Source organism: Diceros bicornis, chromosome 29 (assembly GCF_020826845.1).
Source record: "Diceros bicornis minor isolate mBicDic1 chromosome 29, mDicBic1.mat.cur, whole genome shotgun sequence".
Lineage (NCBI taxonomy): Eukaryota > Metazoa > Chordata > Mammalia > Perissodactyla > Rhinocerotidae > Diceros > Diceros bicornis.
This window is the reverse complement of record NC_080768.1, coordinates 33,888,715-33,911,281: the sequence shown is the minus strand read 5'-3', so window position 1 is coordinate 33,911,281 and position 22,567 is coordinate 33,888,715. Positions and strand designations below refer to the sequence as shown.

Here is a 22,567-nt window from a genome sequence, read left to right as displayed (position 1 = left end):
AGCTAAAGGTATGTCAATTTTGTTGATCCTTCCAAAGAACCAGCTCTTGGTTTTATTAATTTTTTCTATTGTTTTTTTGGTCTCTATTTCATTTATTTCTGCTCTGATTTTTATTATTTCCCTTCTTCTACTGATTTTCGGCTTTGTTTGTTCTTCTTTTTCTAGTTCCTTTAGGTGCATTGTTAGATTGTTTATTTGAGATTTTTCTTGTTTGTTGAGATAGGCCTGTATCGCTATAAACTTCCCTCTTAGAACCGCTTTTGCTGTATCCCATAAATTCTGGCATGTCGTATTTTCATTTTCATTTGTCTCCAGGTATTTTTTGATTTCTTCTTTGATTTCTTCGTTAACCCAGTCGTTGTTCAGTAGCATTTTGTTTAATCTCCGTGTATTTGTGGCTTTTCTGATTTTCTTCCTATAGTTGATTTCTAGTTTCATACCGTTGTGGTCAGAAAAGATGCTTGGTATTATTTCAATGTTCTTAAATTTATGGAGACTTGTGTTGTGGCCTAATATGTGATCAGTCCTGGAGAATGTTCCATGTGCATTTGAAAAGAACGTGTATTCTTCGGTTTTTGGATGGAATGTTCTGTATATATCTACTAGGTCCATCTGTTGTAGTGTGTCATTTAAGACCAATGTTTCCTTATTGATCTTCTGTTTGGATGATCTATCCGTTGGTGTAAGTGGAGTGTTAAATTCCCCTACTATTATTGTGTTACTGTCTATTTCTGTTTTTATGTCTGTTAATAATTGCTTTATATCTTTAGGTGCACCTACATTGGGTGTGTAGATATTTACAAGTGTTATATCCTCTTGTTGGATTCTTCCCTTCTTCATTATGTAATGACCTTCTTTGTCTCTTTTTACAGTTTTTGTTTTAAAGTCTATTTTGTCTGATATGAGTACTGCTACCCCAGCTTTCTTTTCATTGCCATTTGCATGGAGTATCTTTTTCCATCCCTTCACTTTCAGTTTGTGAGTGTCTTTAGGTCTGAAGTGTGTCTCTTGTATGCAGCATATATATGGGTCTTGTTTTTTTTATCCAGTCAGCCACCCTATGCCTTTTAATTGGAGCATTTAGTCCATTGACGTTTAAAGTAACTATTGATAAGTATGTACTTACTGCCATTTTTTAACTTTTTTTTTTTTTCCTCAGTGTTTTAGTAGTCCTTCTCTGTTCCTTACTTCTTCTATACAGAATTGATGGTCACTTTAGTTTGACCTCTGTCTGAAAGCTGTACTCTTTAACTCCCCTTCTCCCTCCTTTTATGTTTTTGATATCATATCTAACCTCTTTTTTGTGCATTTGTATCCATTTCCCTCTTGTCATGGAAATAGATAATTTTTCCTATTTGTGGTCTTCTCTTTTCCCCTTAAATCAGTCCCTTTAACATTTCTTGTAGCACTGGTTTCTTGGTGACAAACTCCTTTAATTTTTGCTTGTCTAGGAAATTTTTGATCTCTCCTTCCATTTTGAATGATAACCCTGCTGGGTAGAGTATTCTTGGCTGTACGTTTTTTCCTTTTAGCACTTTAAATATATCATGCCACCCTCTTCTAGCCTGTAAGGTTTCTGCTGAGAAGTCAGCTGATAGCCTTATGGGGTTTCCTTTGTATGTAACTTGACATTTTCTTGTGGCTTTTAGGATTCTCTCTTTATCTTTAATTCTGGACATTTTGATTATGATGTGTCTTGGTGTGGGCCTCTTTGGTTTTATCTTGTTTGGGGCTCTCTGTGCTTCCTGTACCTGGATGTCTGTTTCCTTCCTTAGGTTAGGGAAGTTTTCATCTATTATTTCTTGAAATAGATTCTCTGCCCCCTTGTCTCGCTCTTCTCCTTCCGGGACACCTATAACACGGATGTTAGTGCGCTTGATGTTGTCCCAGAGGTCCCTTAGACTGTCCTCACTCTTTTTAATTCTTTTCTCTTTTACCTGTTCACCTTGGGTAATTTCTTCTAGTCTTTCTTCCAGCTCACAGATCCGTTCTTCTGTATCCTCTACTCTGCTTTTGAGTCCCTCTAATGAATTTTTCATTTCCAGTATTATATTCTTCATTTCTGATTGGTTCTTTTTTATATCTTCCATTTCTTTGTTGACATTCTCACTGAGTTCATCTATTCTTCTCCCCAGATCAGTGAGCATCCTTAACACTCTTAGTTTGAACTCCCTGTCAGGTAGGTTGCTCATTTCTGTTTCACTTAGTTCCTTTTCTGGGGTTTTGCCCTGTTCCCTTACTTGGAATGTATTCTTTTGCCTCCTCATTTTGCCTCTTTCCCTGTGCTTGTGTCTACGTATTAGGTAGGTCAGCTATGTCTCCTGCTCTTGGATAGGTGACCTTATGTAAGTGATGCCTTAGGAGGCTTCCAGTGTGCTTCCCTCAGTTCTCAATGTTCCAGGGGTGACCCCTATGTGGGCTATGTGTGTCCTTCTATTGTGGCCTGTTGGCTCTCCCTGTAGGCACCCAGGGAGACCCAGTTATGCTCCTGGCCAGCTGTTGTAATGCTCAGCTGCTTGTAGTTGTTGTGGGCCCTTCAGTCTCTTTATCAGGTGTGGGGAGCCCCAGCAGAGTTGGCTGCAAGTTCTAATACCACATTTGTGTTGCAGTATTTCTTTTAAGGGAGTAGGCCCCCAGCGTGGCAGGTTGTTAGGCTCAGGGCCTTACAATTGCTATAAGCCTCTAGCCTATTAGGTCTCTTGTCAGCTCTCTGAGGACTGCAGCTGGGTGGGGCTGGCCTCAGGCACAGGAGTGCCCAATTGTTTCAGGCTTTGGAAGGTGGAGCAAACCTCCTATGTGGGTCTTTGAGAAGCACAAGTCTTCTGCAGCTGACAAGCCCTGTTGCCCACAGGTCCACACACACAGTCAACAGTCCTGCTCCGTGTGAGCGCCCCGACCTCCCCAAGCGGACCCAGTCTCTCCACGGCGGGAGCCCTGCACACTCTGCCACCGCCCCACACTCTCCACCCGCTCCTTGTGCACACCCTGCCCCACTCAAGTTGGCTCAGTTGCCAGGCTGCAGAGAATCCAGTCACCAATCTATGCAGGCCCACAAGTTGCCTGAGGGCTTGTTGTTGGGTGGGGCCAGTCTCTAGGGTGGGCTGCCTGCCCTGGCTGAGCTGGATTAAATCGGTGCTCTAGCAGGTGGAGCAGACCCTGGGCTAGCAGGCCTCAGGGAGTACTCCAATGGCGTCTGTGTCAGCACGCTCACACCAGGCCACAACAATGGCCGCCGCCAATGTCCCAGTCCCTGGAGAGGTCTCACCCCTCACCGAGATGCACTGAGGGCCTATCAGGTGAGTCTCTTGTCACCAAAGCACTGTGCACCTTTCTTTCAGGTGATTTTAGGATGCTTTCTGGAACGGGTGAGTTTGTGTGCGGGCCCTTTAAGAGCCAGTTTTAGTTTCTTTGTGAACCGGGTTTTTTGGGGGTGCTCCCCAATGCTTTAGTAGCAGGCAAAGTCAGATATTATGCCGCTGGTCTCGATTGTGCTGGGTCCACAAAATGCCCACAGCGGGGGCGCTCCCCAGCTCAGGGCCCCGCGCCTCCAGGGAGGCTGCGTACCTGTGAGCTGCTCCCGGCGGCCGTGAAGCTGGCGGCTTGTGAAGGCGGCGTTTTTCCTCTCCGGAAGGGAGTCTCTGCCTCTTCTACCCCAGTTAGGATTGTCCGTTGTTGCAGGAGTTCCTCTTATCCAGTTTTCAGTTCTGTCTCAGGGGTAATTTTTCCACGAGTAGTTGTAAATTGGCTGTGTCCACGGGAGGAGGTGAGTTCAGAGTCTGCCTATGCCGCCATCTTGACTCCGCCCCTCTGTAATTATTATTATTATAATCACTGAGAATTCCTCTACCTCTTAGATTTCTAACTCTTAAATTTTGTGAGGTCATAACCTCCTCTCTGCTTTATTTTTCTTACTCCCTCATTTCATTAAAGCAGCTTTTAATTCTCATCGGGATCTTGCCCATCCTTCATTCCTCGTTGGCTTCCTGGGACATTCTGAGTGGTACTTCTACAACCCCTTCCCCTCTCTGGCTCCACTCCCTTCTCATCGTCTCCCTCTCAGTGGATTGCCTCCTCTTTCACCCCTCGAGATGACAAAGCTCTCCAACCTGAGAAGCTTCGAGGCCTTGCCTCTCACTGAGCACCTCTGCTTTTTCTTTGTTTGTCGTTTTATCCACCATCACTGTCTTTACTCTTCTCACGAAGAGGGAGGACTGTACTTTTTCCTAATCCCAGTGAGTCTTTCCACCTACACTCTTAACCCCCTCCCTTCCTACTTCCTCTGAGACTGTGATTCCACAAGTTTCCCCAATCCAGTGGTCACATTCCTCATCCACTCCGTAAGCTGGGCCTTGTTGAGAATCTTTCCTCCTCTAGCTTCCAGGAATCTGCGTAATTCTGGTTCCTCTCTTAATCGATCACCTCCCCCTCCCCTTTGAAAGACTTATTTGATATCTTCTTTCTTTTCCACCCCATAATTGTAAGGTATTCATTAGGCTCTGCCTATTGACTTTTATTTTCCATCCTATGCTCTCTCTCTAAGTGGTCTACTTCACGCCCATATCCATGTCTTCTATATCCATGTCTAGCTCCATGATTATATGCTGAAGATTCAGGTGCACATCTCCAGTTACCTACTGGGCACAAACATCATGGGTTCAGTTATCATCTGAGTTGAGCTGTCACCTGTGTTAAGTTATCATATACCATCCACCAGCCCTCCCTCAACATCCTTCTTCCTAACTTCCACATTTCTGTTAATGGTACCACTCTTCTCCCTTGTCCATAGACTTGAAACTTTGGAGTCAATGTTGAAATTTCTCTTTACTGTAATCATTGCATCAAATCAGTTGCCATTTTCCTTAGAGTCTATTTCCAGAATGTCTTTCATCTCTGTCGCCTTTATACTTCTGATGCCTCTAAGTTGACTCAGGGCCTCATCTTCTGTATCTATCACACTACCTGCCTAAGTAATCTCTTCACTTCCAGATTCTCTTCATTCCAATATAGTCTTCCTTTATACTGTTATTTGTGTGTTGCTTTCTAAAGTCAACTGTGTTCATGACTCAAGTCATTCAGTCAATAATTTATTCAATAATTCATTCATTTCTAAAATTTATTGAGTTCCAACTTTGCACAAGGCCCTACAGATAGGTAGACAAAATAAAACACAGCATTGTTTACATAAAGTTAGTAGCTAACTGCTATAATGTACAACTCCAGAATCTCAGTGGTGAAACATGGTAGAGTCACAGCTCAGTGCAGATTTGAGGAGTGCGCAGAGTTTCGCACAGACTTTTGATGCCCGGCCTTTCCATCTGATGGATTCATCATCTTCTAGAACTCTGGAGATCTCTTCTAGATCCTTTGCATTTGGTGGGCAGAAAAGGGAGCACATGAAAGCATGTATGAGAAGGCCTAGAGGCCAGGTCTGGAAGTGGCACACGTTACTTCTACCCACATATCATTGGCAGAACTGCATGGGGCTGGGAATAGTCTACTGAATGCACCAAAAGAAAAGGAGAAGCAGAGATACAGGTGAGCCTGAGCAGCCCCCGACACTGAGAGCATACAGGGTTTTGGAAGGGCAGTCAAATAAACTGACAATTGAAACGGAATGCACCATCCCCACTGATTTAAGAGCAGGATTTGAGCTTGACTTTCAAGAAATCCCCAACTTTAGCTCTAAGAGACTTTGTCCAGTTTAACTCCTCTGGAAATCTCTTGTGCTCCAAATAGACCTGCTTGTTCCTAAAGCAAACTTTGTGTGTTTTTTTCCCCTCTGGGTCTTTGTGAATTTCCTCAAGAATTTTCTTCTTTGCCATCACCAATTCACCTGACAAAGTCCCACTATTCCTTCAAGACCCATCTCAAAGGCAGCCATGAAGTCTTCCCTGACGTCCTTCCCCCTTTTAAAGCATTCGCACCTCTCTGTGCGATGCATTTTCCATTCTGCCGTGTATTATAGTAAGGTCTCATCTCATTTCCAGACCATGTGCTCTAGAGGAAGTGTAGGCAGAGGCTGCTGCTGCTCTTTGCATCTCCCGAAACACGTAGCACAATGTCTTGAACAAAACTAGGATACAAGACATGTGCTTTATTAAACTGAATCCTCGTTTTTCTTTGTCATTTCTTATCTCCCCAATCACACCTTAAACTCAGGAAGTTTAAGGTATTCCTAACAAAGTGCCTTGTGTGTGACCTTAATACGTGTGTGTTGCTTGGTTTACTGGTTAATTGACAAAGACAGGGCATGGTGTAGACAGAGTGAAAGAGACTTAGGTTCTTGTCCTGAATCTACCATGCGCTAGTTGTGGGACCTCAGGCAAGCCACTGTACTTATTTAGGCTTCAGTTTGATCATTTATAAAATAAAGGTTGAACTAAATGACTTCCATGTTACTTTCTAGTTCTAAGAACTAGTTTATGCCTTGCTGACTCTTCCAGGAATGCCCCTAGGGCTCTGGGTGGGAAGCAAAATGGTTCAAAGAGAGCCCAGTTTTCCAGGCTGCAGTAAAGAAGCTAGGTAAAGAGACAAGGATATGCTTAGTTAAGTTGATGCATTATGAGAGGTAGAGGGAGAAAGAATGAAGGACAGAGATCCTGGATAGTCTGGGGAAAGAAGGTGAGCTCAGGCAAAATGGTGAGCACTTGCAGATCTGCAGCATGACGAAGCTTGGAAAGTAGAGGTTTTCAATATGAATGGGAAAGTGGAGGGCTGCCACCCTGAGGGAGTTGGGAATTCATCAGGGTATTTTCTTCATCATCATAATTGACATTTCATCTTGGATGGGGCTGAGGACAACAGGCATCCTGCAATGCTCTGGGCAACCCCACACATCAAAGAATTATCTTGTTTCACATGTAATTTTCAAATGTCCCACTGGACATATACTTGGGTGAAAGGCCTGTTTAGAATTATCTGAGCCTACATCTATATTATGTGTAAACACCAGAACATTTTTTACACTGTTTTAAAACTCACTGAATTTTTCAGTAAAGCATCAATTCTGTAAATTGACAGAAAATATTACTTTATTTTATGTGAAACGTCACCAAAAGTTGTTCATCATTTAGGAATATTCACTAACACAATGCCATTGCATTGTTTGAATCACAATAAAATATGCCAGTATCAGTCTGCATTTGTCACTGTTGGGTTCCAGTGATTGCATGTAGAAGAGCAGGCGCCTGAATCTACGTGCTGTCTTCTAGAATACTACACTGTGTGCTGTCTTCTAGATAGTCATGTTGTATATTAACATATTGAAATCCTTCCCTTGGATTTCTCCTTTGCATCATTACAAGTAGGGTGTTATACAATTTTTTAAATTATGTGTATAGGTCAGTTATATTATTTATGAATCTCACTTTAGAATAATAAATGGAGCAGTTTAAATACTTAATATAAAGGTAACATTAGATGTAATTGGACCAAGAACCACTGATGTAAAGAATTGAGGAATTAATGAGAAGCTGGCCATAGAAGATTACATGGAATCCACTTGTATTCTTATTGGGACAAAGTTAGTCTTTGATTCTACTATATGGACTTGCAAAAGTGTGACTTATATGTAGTTCATCCATTTCTAATATCCTCACATCTATTAAAACAAAAAAACTCTTCTCCTAATTAATATTTTCTTAATGTTTTATGGTTCACTGAAAATTTGCATTTAGTATATTTCATCTGGTTTTCACAACTAGCCCATGAGTAGGTACTGGTCATTATTATTATCCTCATTATTTGCTGAGGTAGTTGACATAATTAGAGGTTGAGTGACTTGCTTTAGGTTATCTCTCTGGTATGTGGTGACACTGGAACCTCTTAATCACATTTTGTTGTTGTGTCACTCACACTGGAACGACGACATTTTATTAGTACAGAACGTACAAACAAACATAGATTCAAGCATTGACTCTGAGCCTCAACAGAATTAACATCTCGTAGAATTTCTATGAGAATAAAATGAGGTAATATAGGTAAAGTGTTAAGAACAGAGTTTGGCATATGAAAGGTATTCATTACTGATGAGTTCCTTTCCAAACTCCATGGTTACAAGAAGTTACCTTGGTTATTCTTCTAGATGCAGAAAAGACTGGGTGTACTGGATGGTCATGGAGAGCTGGAAGTATCTTGTGTATGAGTGGAAAATGTAAGGGTAGGCTTATATAGAGATCTTCTTGCTTTGTCAGTGGTCAAGACGTATGCTAGGTTTTAAATTTTTTTCCCCTTGTGCCATCTTTGTTAAAGCCACTATGCACTCCTCATCTAAAATGAATAGGCGTGAGAGCTTGACATTTGATCAGTAGCTTACTCCCTACTTAATTGCATTGGTGGAAAGCTTGGCAAACAGGAAGATGTCCAATCCAGCCCTGGAAGTCTCAGAGGAGGCACCGTGGCCCCAGCACAGCTTTGAATTTCCTCCCACCCTCATCTCCCAAGCATGAACCCAACCTGAATAAACAGAGGTGGAGGAAAACAGGAAGCAGTAAAATAACCCAGTGGAAAGTAAGCACACAGTAAAAGGCAGAGACCTTCTCTCTGCCTACTCGGCTCTGTGGGAAGCTGAGAAAATCAGAATCTACGAGGAAAGGCCCTTCTTGTGTTTTGGTCTGTCTCCAATTCTGCCCACTCTTCTGCCAGCACACCCTGGCATGTGCACATACACATGTACACAGAACCCTACTTCCCCACTCCCTGTCCTTCCCATGCTGATCCTGCGGAGGTTCTGCAGGACCACAATACATTTGTTCTAAATTAAACTATGGGTAGAATACTATTTATCAACATGTTTCTACAATGTTCATCTCCCTCTTTATTAAGCTTTTCACCAACGCTGTTGAATGTGGAGCTGGCTATTGACCCAATCATGCCCCTAAATAAATCACTGTCATAGATGAAAAACTTTGGACTAGGGGTCTGGAGTCCTGGATTGTTGTTCTAGCTCTGCCTCTGCCACCTTTGAAGTCAGATCACTCCTCTTAGCTTCAATTTCCTTGTTTGTCAAATGACAGTGCAGGGATAGATGATATCTAAGGAAAGAAAACAAGACACTCTGCATCCTAGTCTAAGCCATGAACATGCAGAAGCCCTTCAGCTACTTAGGATGTGTGGAGTTTTTCCTGATAAAAGGAGATGTGATAACCACTTGAGAGAACATTCCTCTGGCCTAGAGACAGACTGTCTCTGGGGCAGCCAATCGAGTCTCTCAGATCTCCTAAAAGGAGTCCCTACGCAATGTGCAGAGTTAACCTTGCATTATTTTGAAAGTATAGTTGTAGGCTTTTCTATCATTAATTTAAAAAGGGCAATGCACAATGCATAACTGGTCCTATACATAGCAAAATATACATTCTGTAACATACATTTGCTATTGCTTCTCTAAACTTTTATCATTCAGGAAAGATTGTTTCTAGGAGAGGAAAGAACTGGATACCTTCATCCCCACACCTACTCCTTCTCTAAATATGACCATTATCCCAACATTCCTTTGTGAGCGAGGTTTGTTGAACATGACCTCTGCGCTAACATGATCTATAACATTAAGAAACATGTAGAAACCTCAGACCATCCCTGTCCCGGCACAGGAACAAGGAGCTGGTGTTATTTGGCTAAATGCCTCCAGAAAGTTTGCCAGATAGCCATAATCGAGGTCCTTGTCTCCTTACAGTGGGTAAGGGACCATGCATGCCTTCCCATGACTTTGGACCAATGAGTTTTTATTACCCCGCACCTGATAGATAAAACTTGCCTTTCCATCAAAAAAGCTCTTGCCTGTAACCCCTCTTGGGCACCACTAATAGGTTTTTGGCTTGAGGGTTGCTGCATTATGGTTTCTTGGTGGGGTGGGGGAAGGAAGGACAAGATATGTTTTCAGAGCCTTCTGTCAATACACAGGCAGGTCTTCTCCAGACAATGAGACCACTGTGCTGGAGAGGAGCGCATGCTTGGGCCGATCCCAGGCGGCTTGATTTAGGAGGTGTGCAATATCTGCCAGGCACCACAGAGGCATTGTGATGCCAGTTACATGCCAGAGGAATCCAGGATTCAGAGAGGGATTTAAGCACCTGGATTTGTCGACTTGCTCTGTAGGAGCTTGGCTGAGTTTCCAATTTCCCTCCGCATTTTAGGACGTATATTATTCAGTAGCTTGAAGATGTGTTCAGTGCAGTCTTAACTTGTGCAGCCTTTCCAAAGTTGTGTTTTGACTTCCTGTCCTCTTATTCCACTTCTAGCAACCTGCAGACGTTCCTGAGCTCAGGACCCCATTGATCCGTGTTTTCTTTGAACTCTGCTCTGGGACTGAGGTCAAACTGGCACCTTCACGGCCTTGAGAATTCGACTATTGCCAACTCGCTTTATTACTTTGAAGTGAGTCATGGTGCCATCAACATACCATGGGGATAGTCTTTTGGAGGTGATATTATATTTAAAACAGAAGTATAGATTTACAGATTACTAGCACAAGCATCTTGAAGAGGTTTGGAATGTGAGTAAGCCACTATCACTACTGTTGGTTTCAGAAACACGCCATTTTTATTGTGATTTAGGGGTCAGGAGGCATGACCACTGTGACCCGAATGTCACAATGTCCTCCTCTCTGCCCCTCTCCTCATTCATCCCCTGGCATATTAAATTACCGAAATTCATATTATTGAAGCTTGTATTTCTGAAAATGTAATTCTTTGCATATTTGTCTCCTCTCTATGAGCAACTTAAGCCGAGGGATTATATCTTTCCATTTTTTTTTTAAATCAGTTCAGAAAGGGCCTGGCATATGAAATGTCTTTAACAAATGTTTATCAATAAATTAATGGGATTCATATATTCTGATTTTAGACAGGAAGCTAAAGAGTATATAACCTTAGTCAAATTACTTCATATTTATAAGCTTCTAATTCTACATCTAAAAATAAAAGAGCTTTCATTAGGTAATTTTTGAAGTTCCTTTTAGCTCCAACATTCTAAGATACCTTTTCTTATTTAGAGATGTCTTGGGTTAGGTTTTGCCCAAATTTGATTATTGTACAAGGGAAACAGTAAAGCTGAAGTTACAGGCTTGACTCAAGAAATATTTAGAATAAGTTAGCTCAATGGCATTTCTAAGGCCCATTAAGAATTATAACATCTTTCTCCACGGTGGGTGGTGCAAACTGCGCTGTTAATTCACGCATTAATAATTCTACGCCTGGGGCTTAAATTGGAGAGAGGAAGTATAAATGCTGGCAGTGCTCCCCACATCTGTCAAACATTTAAAAACGGGTGAAATGCGGTTAAGATAGGTATAAATGGTAGTCTTTAAAGGGAAATATTGGGGTAATGTATTACTTTTTGTTTTTTTACTTGCTTTCTTAGGATCAAGGAAAAAAAGAGATTTTGAGCAAATTATAGGGAAACAAGTGCTGGCTACGGAAATGCGTCAGAAGGAGGTGACACATAGGGAAGACAGATTCTAGGTCTCTCAGATGATGTCTCCATCCCGCTGCTGTCACCACTGGGAAAGAATTTCAAATAAAAGAAGTAAAATGCTTTTCTAGTATAAATCTCTTGTCTGAAGTCACAGAAGTCTACATATGGATTGCTGTGGGAATTCTGATACCCTCCCAGACATTTTTTAAAAATCCAGAAGAGTCCAGGATTAAAAGGAAGTGCAAGGTAAGGCTTGATCTGTCCCGTCACCTTTAGCACCAAGTTCCTGCTCTGGAATAAATCACTGCCCTCTACTTTCTCTTAAACCTCCCACAGCCGCTGTCTCTCTCCCCATGTGTGGACATACCCTTCCTTCTCTATTCAGCCAGCAGCACAAGCCCAGTGCGATTGCGTGTAACAGACTTAGTGCTATTCAGGGTGAAGTGGAGGGTACTACATTGTAGCACAAAATAACAGATAACCTGAAACCATGTTTTCAGCCTTCTTGCCACAGAAAAGTTTTCAGAAAATATCTCTGTCCTTAGCTGCCCACTCTTGCCAGCGGTTGGGGCCACTTTCACTACGGCTCTAAAAATTTCTTCGGCTTCCTATTTTGTTCTCCATTTCAGGATCCCCATTCTTTTCTGAAGCATCAAAGAGAATATCACCAAAAGCTTCTGGGTTTGATTTGACTTAGTACTTAGACTACTATTACTTTTGCATAACCAGAAGAGTCCAGAGAGGTTCAGAGTAACTAGCATGTCTTCTATATGACAAAGGCTGCAATGATTTCTTTTCTAAAATTGCATTTTCCTCTTGCTTGACATATGTATGTGTAACTCCTTATATTTGTACAATATTTTGTTGTCTTCCTTTTTCTGTCATCCAAAGTGGCGTGGGTCATATTTTAGCACCAGCTGGCTGTGGCTGCCATCCCTGCAGCTCTGAGCATTTCTTCAGTCATCTAAGCAGTCCTCCTGCCTCCCCAAACTTGGGTGTGCACCAGTGCCACCCTAAGAAGCATTTTAAAAATGCATTCTCTTGGGTACCATCTCAAGCCTAATAAGAAGAATTTAGGGAGGGGCGTAGTTTGAGTTCAGAGCCATTGATTCTGAAATTTAAAAACTCTTCCCACGTTATGCTTAGGTAGCTGGTCTCAGGACTGGCCACTAGGAGCTGCTGCCAGAGAGCACAATGCCCCCCTAGGGTCAGTCCAGTTTTCTCTGTCCCTTCCTTCTCTCCCTTCCCCCATTTCTATCTTGCCTCCTTCTCTCCCTTCTGCTTTTTTCTCTCTTTCCCTTTTCCTCCACCAATTATTAGGGTCTCAATATGTGTCTGGTACTTGCCCTCATACTTTCGTTGCTTTGCCCCATTGTGTTAGAGTCACACCACTTCAGTCCCCTTTTGCCTCTACCCAGCCTCAAACACCCCACGTTGCGAGGAAACAACTCGGTCTCCAAAGACATTGACCTAAGCATTTCACGAGTTTTCATCTGTCCTCTCGTATCCAAATGTTTCAGGAGCATTTGGGGAGTCTTTCCAAAGTTACTATGATGTTGCTTGGGAAATATTAAGATATTAATCCTGTATCTCATTTGATGGTGACCATTATCATTTGCAGTGGAGCTGCTCTTCACTTCTATCTTCTTTTAGAATCATTTATAGCTGAAAATGTCTTACTGGCCCAATGAGGCTGAATGTAACATTTATAATAATTTCTAGATAAAAGACAATGGGGAAGATCCATCTCTTAGGAAACCAGTTTGGTACCTCCAGGGATAGTCTCTAAGCCCAGGAAGAGGATACGCTACTCAATTTCTCTGTCTTTCTTTTTTTTAATTTTAATGCAATGAAAACCAGACCATTTAGGAATTATTCTAATCCCAGTTTCAAGTCCCATCCTTTTCTCCAGTCATGCACGTATTTAGACTTTTTATTCCTTCATTAACACAGGGAAAATGCAGACCATTATGACAGTTAGCAGACATAATTTTAGACAAATACAACTTTTTATCAGATAAGCCTGCAATAAGTATTTGATGAACAAGGCTCTTCAATATAACTTCCAACACTAATTTAATGAGAAGTATCAAATGAATTTTTTTTATTCTGATATCTCCCACGAGACAAATGATACTTTGCAGGCCTATTTTTAACAAATGAATTATTGACTTAAACTGGCACAATTAATCACAATATAATGGGATCAGAGGATGTTAGGGGCTCATTCATCATAGCTGATGATGAGTACTGACTCTTCCGAGAAATGAAACTCTTTAATCACTCCTAGATTAACAGTTACATGCTTTCAGATTTCAATCATAGGAAACTGGCAGCGTAGAATGAGAAGGAGCCAGTGCTAGAGGAGAAAATGAAAGGAGGGCATGCAAAGTGGGCTGTCTGCAGTCAGGAATCCAACTCTGGCCAGGACTCTTCAGTGGAAACAGAAACACCATTCATTAGAAAGGCAGTGTTGGTAATGGGCTGGGAACCGGGATGGCAATTAAAATTCTTGAGACCTGGGTTTAACTCTTCCATTGAAAGTCTGTGTGACTCCTGACAAGCTGCTCGGCTTCTCTGAACTTCATCTTCTTCGTCTGTGGGATAAATTTAGTACAAGTCTTCAAGTAAAATTCATGTGAAGATCAAATGCGATAACCTATGTCCTCATGTTTTGGACAATTAGAAAGCAGAGTTCCTTTCATGTGATCCTTAAAATTGCTTTGGGACTGTTTTCCATCTTCAGGTCCCATACCCATTAGATACTTTTGACTAACTGAAGAAAGATGCAAGAAAATGTGAAAGCCAAATAAGGAGCTCAGAAGGAGAAGGTAGATCCACTAATTCAACAAGCGTGCCAACTTCTATCTTAAGTCCTACTGTTATAGAAAGATGAGTCAGATATGACTCTTGTTCTCCAGGAGTTCACAACCATATTGGGCACACAGCAAGAGAGTCACGTCGTTTGGACACATGGAAATGTAAAAAGGCAATAAGGTTTTATTTTATGTTTTTTCAATCAAATGCATGCACATAGTTAGAAAAAATCAAATGGTATGGAGGCTGCTCCCCTTCCCTCCCTTCCCCCTGCGTACTATGGTGATCGTATTTCCTAGTTTGCCCAGTTCAGTCCAGGTTTATGCCTATTTTCCCAGCATAATTATTAATAGCATCTGCTTTTACTCTCAAAAGTGTCTAGGTTTGGATAACACATTTCTGGTCAACCTAATTTTAACCCTGTCTTTCTTCTTTTTTGTTATTGCCAAGTATCTACATAATATCATCATATCTTTATTTTCTTTAACTTATCCTTGTGATATTTAGTCCACTTACTCCCTATCTTTCTAGATTTGGCGTAGCTCACACCTCCCTTGGCTTCCTTCCCCTCCTCCCAATATAGTTAAGTAAGAATTCCAAGTTTCTTCTTTTGTCCCGTCTGCAACTTCAATCATCATACTTAAACCTCCGTCTCATATTCTGTAAGGATAGGTCTCTTGACTCCCCATTTTCATGTTAACACTCGCCCATTCCCTCCATTTCTATACCCTCTTCTCCCTCCTAACTGGCATGTGCTATACGTTTACTTTTATATCATCAAGGTTGATTTTTCAACCTGATATTTTACTTCTTCTTACTTGTACATTTGCTAGTCTTTGTCCTTGATCTCTTTTCCCCAACATATCTTTCTGGGAAACTCCTCATTCTTTCATTCTTCAAGAAGCTGCTAAAATCCCTGCCCTTTTGTGATGTTTTTGTTCAGAATTCCAGCAAAGCCAAGTATTTCAGCTTTCTGCGTCCACAGACCTCAACAGGTTCCACTCTACTGCAGTCGCTGCTTTACACTGCACATGCCTTCTGCTGAATCTGAGCTCCTTGGGGAACATTTCAGTTCTTGGAAGATAGTACCCATTAAATAAATATTTTTGGCTTATATGTTTGTCTATATAAATAAATATCAGTTCTGATTCAAAATGGCATTTGGCTTAAAGCCCCTTGTGTAGCCTCTTACTAAAATATTTTTCACTAAAATATTGATTAAGGTATAGAATAAGATATTTTAAAAATTCATACCACCACCAAAATTTTGTACTGACAGACAACCGGTGGCAAATATTTAACATAACCTGGACTGCTAATGTACAGATGCTTCAGAAATGAAGATTTGGGTCCAGGCAAGAAGCCATGACTAGCTGAGGGAAAGAGAATATGGAATGAATAGAGGAAGAAAGAAGTTATAAAGACTAGCAATGACAACATAACCAGTTACATAAAAGATCGTTTCTTCCTTACCTCCTCACTTGGATCATTTCTTCCTTATGTCCATATATATATGTGAACATCACTCCAAAATGAATGAAATGATGTGGGACTTTTGTATCTGCTTCTGGGAAGAGGAATTTCCTTAGGTTGTATGAGGAGTGTATTTGCATCATATTAGGTGGAGCCTTATTTTTCTATTGTCTTTATTTAGAAGTTAAATATAGTTAAAAGATGCATGTATGATGTCACATTGATAAGGGTTGGACTGTACTGAATTGTTTTATTATCAACTTGGTTGACTTTTCCTAGAATCTCCTTCGCAGTGAGACATGGCCACAAGAGGTACTTGCACGAGATTTGGGAGGCAGAAGGTTATGATAGTTTAGTTGTGGTATCAGACTCACAGGGGCCAGAGAATTCCAGCTTGTCTTTGGATCCTTCAACTCCATGTCCAGCTTTTCTTTTCAACTGCCGCCTCCATGTCCAACTTCTTTCCAACTGGTCCAGAACCAGACACTTGACTGTGACCTATAGATTTCTTCCATAGATTTTTTTTCCTCTCCATGGCCTCACTGTAATGGCTGGGTGTACTAGACTTCTTAAAGTAGCCTGTTATTCACTTCTCTGACCCTCCAAATCCCCTTTCAGACAGCACTCCCCAGGTCCTCCGGTAATTCTGTAATGTCTAATTGCTATAATAAACTCCTTACCCCATAACTTATAGTTGTTCTGTTTATCTAACTGAAAGCTGACTGACGCAGACATCATTGGAATAGACACAGAAAAGAGATTTAGAAGACAAGGGAAAAATTCACAGAGTTACAACAGTAGTAGAAGACTGTAACACATTTCTCTACATCTTTTATAGATCAAATAGAAAAACAATAAACAAGTTATGTAAGTCCTGAATAATATAATTAATAAGGCTATATGGGTAAATGTATATATGTTGATCTTTGTATCCTGCAGAGAACATCCTTTATTTTCATCATCTATAAAACATTTATGAAATATTGATCTACATTATGTCCCAAAGAAAAACTTAGAAAATAATTATAAAAAGCAGGAACTTGGATCAATGGATAAGCCTTGAGTATTTGTAACAGATGTCACAGATGATGCTATCAAGCTGCACTAGAAATAATATAAAAGATAGAAATCAGTATGACCCAATAAACATTTGTTTAATACTCTGACCCAGGTACTATGCTAGAGGCTGGGGGCGTGTGAAGAAAAATAGATATGACCCTTACTTCCTGGTGCTCACAGTCTCACAGGGAAATGGAGAGGACGTTCTAAGCAGGCACAGAGCATGGGCTGTAGCTTGGAATTGAAACTGAGCGTTGAGTGTCCCAGGTATCATGCTGGGAAGTGAGGACAGTTTGTGTCAGGGAGCAATTGAAATAAGATTGTTTATATATGAAGAAAACAGATATTGAGAAACCCAAAAGCATTTGAACTTTATCCACTTGAAAGTGGAAGACACTGGTGGTTTGAGATGTTTCAGGAAGATTAACCTCAGAGGTAGATTGGGGTGGGGAAGCAGCACTGCAGAGAAATTGGAACATGAAGTTCCACTAGAGAGAAGGGCTTAGTGGAGGTGAGTCACAGTGGAATAGAAAAACAAGACAACTGCAAGTAGTGTTTCAAAAACTTGGGGGCTGCTTTGAGATAGGGAGGAAGGAGTCAAAAGTGATTATACCAGTTTAAAACCTGGATGACTGTTAAATTGGTGACACCGTTGACAGAAATAGGTTATTAGTGTTTTCCAATTTCTCAAATGTGTTTTCAGACTTTCAAGAAAGATAACAACCTAAACACAGGCGTCTAACCTTTTGCCTCTAGAGTCCTACAAAGCTCACCTATAGATAGTAACGGGGTTTATTCTGCATTGGAAACTAGGAAAGGTGCAGGACAAGCTCCAGAAACTTGAAGGAAATTTTACTGGAGAAAGCAAAAGTAGAAATCTACCATATCTGGCCAACAAGATATGCACTTTCCTGCATATGAGACAACAGTTTGTGTGGAAAGTAGGCTGAAGAGACCCAATCAAATCCCTCCAATCCGCCACTCACCAAAGGTTCTGAGCAGTGGTGGCTTGAGAATGGACGTGCTGTAGGATGGTTGGGAGGACATCTGTATTCCGATAGTGTGTCCTTGGTACCAGAGGCTGCACCAAGCAAGTAGCTGATGACAATTCCTAATCCTGGCATAAGCCACAGAGAATGGAGACTGGTCCCCACCAATTTCCGACAGACTCACCGTGCCTAAGAAAAGGTCACCAGCAGAAAGGCCAAGTCACCCTGAAGTTACCTCCAGCTCAGCACCTCCATACTTCTCTAATGCTGATGGACACTGGTAAAGCAACACCGGTGTAAATCTGTATCTTTCCCATTTCTTTTCGGGGGCCTAAAAGTTAAATATTTTTTGTATTCTGGCAAGGGCTCACAAAAATCTATGAGAGAAACCATGTTAACTCTTGATACCTTAGTATCTTCAACTTGTAAGAAGCATATGCAATCCATTTTATAATGCACAAATGGAGAAAAATGACCAGCACAAAAATATTCTGTGGTTTAAAAGTAAATCATTCTGTGGAATCAGAGCAATATTCTTCCTATAAAACTCAAACCGCTGAAATACACGGAGAAATTTCTAACGCATGTTCTCTCTCTACAATACTCATGATGAAGATATTACATTTGTGAAATTTGAGCACTATCATAGAGAGGTGACAGTATGAAATTGTGAAAGACCAAATGAAAATTTTAAAAATGTGAGCATAGAGTTTAAAACCTCAATGTGGCGGTGAACAGCTGAATGGATACTGCCAACAAAGTATATTCAGGAAAATGAAGGCAAATCCTAAATATTCTCCCAGAACTCAAAGGGAAAAACAATTAATGAAAGTAGTGAGGGAGCTTTGAAAAGATAAGATCTGGGAAATCCAAAACATTCATAGCAGAAAATTCTTGATAGATTAGAAAGATAAACATAAAAAATGAAATCATTAATGACTCGGAAGAAAATGTAGATAGGTATCTATCTGATATCACATAAAAGCAAAATAAGAAATTTCAGGAGAACTTATTGATAGATTTTTAAACACAAAAAAAATTAAACCCATATTCACCAAAGAGCTATAAACAAAGTTAAAAGGTTTATGATAAATTGGGAAACTATTTGTACCACATATAGATAAAGACATAAATACAAAGCTGTGAATGTATTTGAAAAAACCAGAAGAAAAAAATAAATTTCATAGTAGAAGAATAGGCAAGAAACATAATAAATAGGCATTTTCAACACAGGAAGAAATGCAGTGGTCAATAAATCTATGAAGATAGATTAAACCTAGTAGATTAGTTTGCTATGAATGCTGTAAGAAATTAGCACAAACTTGGTTGCTTAGAACAACAAAAATTTATTCTTTCCCAGTTCTAAAGTCCAGAAATTGACAAGCGGCTTCACTGGACCAACATCTGGGTGCCAGCAGGGCTGTGCTGCCTCTGGAGGCTCCAAGGGGAGTGTATTCCTTGCTTCTTCCGGCTCTGCCAGCATTCCTTAGCTTGTGGCTGCATCACTTCAATCTGTGCTTCTGTGGCCACATTGCCCCTCTTCCGTGTACCTAATGTCCCTCCACCTCTCTTTTATAAGGACACCTGTGATTGCATTTAGGGCTTCCCCAATAATGCAGGATTATCTCTCCATCTCAAGATCCTTAACTTAGTCACATCTGCAAAGAATCACTTTCCAAATAAGGTAACATTTACATCTTTCAGGGATTAGGACCTGATATCTTTGGCAGTCATTACACATAACTAGCCTACTACACGTAACTAGCAAGCAAATAAGTTTAAAACTATTGAGCATTATTTTCATTTATTTAAAAGTCAAAGATCATTAAATCAGTGTTGGTAAGGGGCTGGCTGATAGAATATTGGAAATTGTTTTTAGAGGACAATTCAGCAATATACATCAAGCTACTTAAAAGTATTCGAGCTTTTCACTTTTTAGATATTTTTCAAATGGAGGTAACGAAAACTGTAAACAGAGAAGAACATCACAATGTTATAGTACCGTTTACAACAATTAAACATTGTAAGTCATCTGAATGTTTGGAAGTTTTTTATAAAGGTACAGTATGCCAAGCATACTTTAAAAATCATTTTTTGAAGAATCTGCAAAATGCACATGAAAAAGTGCTAAGCATGCAAAGCAGGGAACCAAACTCGGTAACTCCAATCTTGTTGAAAATATTTGGAAACAAATAAATGCACACAGTCACACAAGAAACTGAAGAACATACCCCATGATATTAGAGATAGATATCTCTGGGTTGTGAGATGATGAATGATTTTTATTGTCCTTCTTATATATTTTTTAATTTTTCCACATTTTTTGCAATGAACATATTTTATTTTTTTCCTCTGTGTTCCCTGTTATACCAAGGTCTCAATCACTGAACCACTTAACTATTTGACCAAAGGGGATGAGCTGAGGTGGGCATCTTGAGAGAGGCAAGAACAGACAGCGATATTAATTTTTTATGCGAAAGTGATGATGGGACATCCAGACATCCAGACATGTGGACTCTGGGGTCTTGGTGATCAAGTGGGGCTAAAGGTGCAGACATGACCTCCGGAGCTGTGCGTGGTGAAGCCCTGGAGGAGCCGTGCTGGCTGTCTGGCCCTGCCAGAAAGGATAGGACTCTAGTACTTGTTCTCATGGAACATGAGCATTCTGACCCCAGATTCCTCCTACTATCCTGTCTTTGTGTGTACGTTTATGTGCACTGGCTGCTTGATCTGCAATAACCCATTTCTCTGATAAAATACTAATAAATTAAGATCTATATTTCATATTGAATGAAATATTTAAAATTATCATTATAGTTATATTTCCATTTATTTATTTTTCTTATTTTGTGGAATGTCCAATGAGTGCAAACTTTCAGGGTCGCCTGTCCCTAAACAATGGAAACTAAAACCCTACACTCAGAGCATTAGGCACATCTCAGTTCTCTCTGCCCAAAGACACATAAAACTGAATCAGTTTCAAAACCCTGTGTTTCAAAAGAGAACATGACGTGAGATATGATGGTTCCTGGGGATAGCGTATCATGGAAACATAGACTACTAGCTATAAGAGAGATCTAGATTTGGCCTCCAGGAGTGTAATTTTTCCTTCTCTCTTGAGCAAAACTCGTATGAACTACAGAGTGGCGTTTTGCAATAACCACAGAGCTGAATGTTGGGCTCTGGGGGGAAGGAATGAGAGTATAGAAGCTGGCAGGTCATGGAGTGCTTGGCCCCTGCTTCCTGAGCAGAGGCCTGAAGAGGCAGCACAGGTCTATAAAGGTGTTTTTTGCAGAAACTCTGAGAACCCAGCAGGGCCTGGAAATAGCAGAAGAAATCACAAATATTTTAGAGCAAATGAAGCTAAGAGGACAGGGCTGGAGCAGAAGGGGTCATAAGGCTATGGACCAATATCCTTATGACCTTGACCTTAGACCAATAGCAAGGACCAGGAAGGGAGATGTGCACGTCAGTGGGTATCCCTCTAGGTAGAGGATCGGAGTCCAGATGTCCACCTCAAATGCCCTGGCATTGCTTAATAGCCTTGAACTTGGATGCAACTCCACGGAGGTGGGAGAACAGGTGAAATGACTCAGATGAGTTTCTACCTCTCTAGCTGAATGGGGGCTCAGATGTTATTAAACTGATTTTGTGGATTGGATTCATGCTGCTGAACCAGTGTGCCCATCAGCTGGGTAACCTTCCCGCTGCAATGAAGGCAGAGCTGGAAGAGAGAAGGCAGAGGGGACAGAAGTGCAGCCTTTCTGTAGCACTTGTTGCAGTACATCACAGTCAGGATGAGGGGAGCTGCAGGCCTGGCCATTTGTACTCCCGAGCAGAGCCTGAACTTTAACACTGGGATTGAGGCCATTCCTGGATATCTCAAGGGACTCTGGTAACCAAAAATGCTCTTATTTATGGACATGTCAGAAAGTTAGAATTGGGAGGAGAGGCCTTGGTTTATAGAGAAGAGGAAATCCAGGGGCCCAAACATCGAGCTGGCCGTGTTTTAATCCACCGGTTCCATTTCACAGCTTCTCATAACATATGCAGTTTACATTATGGTATCCGGCACATGTAGACTTTGGCTGGGGTTATCCTCCTGAGTTCAGAATTTATGATCGTGCAAATAGACATCGAAGCAAAGAGTAGGCGCACCAGAATAACCAGCGAGGAAAGCCTTTGTTCTATTTCTTCTGGGTCGTGTTAACTCTGTCCTCACCAGCAGAAGAACAAAGGGATCTCCTTTTCCCCAAAAGGGGGCTGGTAGGAAATGAATACTCTGAGATTCTGCTCTGAAGTTGGGGAAATGTAGCTTCTTGCTCTTTCTCTTTCAGTTCCCTGGAGCAGGAGGCTTAAGAAGGGAAGGGAAGAAACTGAGCCCTTTTTCGGCTCTAAGAAAATGAGGTCATTTGAGCAAGAAAAACAGCAGGCCAGTCATTTAATAGCAGGACCCAGAAACCATATAAATACTTCCTCATTAGGGCAACACAGAATTTTACAGCCAAACTCAAAACAGGGTCCTTTGAAGTCGAAAGGAGTTGAATTCGAGTAAAGGCTGTGAGTATGCAAGTTACTGATGAATGGTGTTAGAAAACACATTTGAGGGGTTTATGCAGTTGTGTAATTACATTCAGTTAATGTGAGAGTAGTTGTCGGGCGAGGAAACCTGATTAAGTAAAGAGAAAAATAAACCATTGACTGGATATGATGATTTATATAATTATCTGGCTATCACATGCAAATTATAACAAAGTCATGTAATGTTCCCTTCTAGCTTACCTACTTTTTACCTATCAGTGCACCTTTGTGCTCAAGAG

The 22,567-nt window shown here is 41.0% G+C and overlaps 1 long non-coding RNA gene across 1 annotated transcript in view; it reads left to right on the top strand.

Annotated features, from left to right (window-relative positions):
- Positions 1-3,178: 3,178 nt before the first annotated feature.
- Positions 3,179-22,567, top strand: part of LOC131394024 (uncharacterized) — a 102,960-nt gene continuing 83,571 nt past the window's right edge. Inside the window, exon 1 of the long non-coding RNA XR_009216041.1 lies at positions 3,179-3,296. This is a non-coding gene — a long non-coding RNA (uncharacterized LOC131394024). The remainder of the gene's footprint in view (positions 3,297-22,567) is intronic.